Source organism: Priapulus caudatus, unplaced genomic scaffold (genome assembly GCF_000485595.1).
Source record: "Priapulus caudatus unplaced genomic scaffold, Priapulus_caudatus-5.0.1 Scaffold288, whole genome shotgun sequence".
Lineage (NCBI taxonomy): Eukaryota > Metazoa > Priapulida > Priapulimorpha > Priapulimorphida > Priapulidae > Priapulus > Priapulus caudatus.
Window position 1 is genome coordinate 312,192 of NW_014577349.1, and position 967 is coordinate 313,158.

Below are 967 nucleotides of genomic sequence, written 5' to 3' on the forward strand. Positions count from 1 at the left end.
GAGAGAGAGAGAGAGAGAGAAAGAGAGAAAAAGAGAAAGACAGAGAGAGAGAGAGAGAGAGTGGGAGGGGGGAGAGGAGAGCATGTTTAGACAGATTTTCGCAGGAGACCGTGAGCTTCATACTGTCTGGGTGAGGGTAGTTTGGGAGTTACGCTGTCGTGCGCAAGTTTATGACGCGTGCATCCAGCAAGACCTAGAGCCGACTACGTACACGCACACACGGCGCACGCACGCACGCCCGCACGCTCGCACGCACACACGCACACACGCACGTACGCACGCCGCACGCTCGCACGCACTCACGCACACACGGCGCACGCACGCAAGCCGCACGCTCGCACGCACACACGCACACACGCACGTACGCACGCACGCCGCACGCTCGCACGCAGACACGCACACACGCACGTACGCACGCACGCACGCACGCACGCACGCACGCACGAACGAACGAACGAACGAACGCACGCACACACGCTCACACACGCGCGCCGGTAGCCGCCAGTCAAAAATAGCCTCCCAAAAAATGTTATCGCTGCGGAATTCGATTTGCGCAAAAAACGACGTTGACTTCCCGATTCAATTCGCCAGCAAGCAGCAAAATTCGCAACAGCAGCGGCGGCGGCGGCGGCGATGGCGGCAGCGGCAGCGGCGTCGACAGCGGCAAACTCTTCCGGGATCGTCTGGCGGCAAATCACGCTTGACTGGACTTGGTCGTTGCTGATGGAAGGGGAAGGAGGAGAATGGGGAGGAGGGGAAAGATAGATGAGGGGAGAGAAGGAAAGGAGAAGAGGAGGGAGAGAGTGATGTGGAAGGGGGAGAGGGAGGGGGAAAGAGAGGAGGGAGAGAGAGAAGGGGAAGGGACGGGGGAGGGAGAGGGAGAAGGGACAGAGAGGGAAGGGAGAGAGGGGAGAAGGGACAGAGAGGGAAGGGAGAGAGGGAGAAGAGGAGGAGAGAGGGAGAGGGA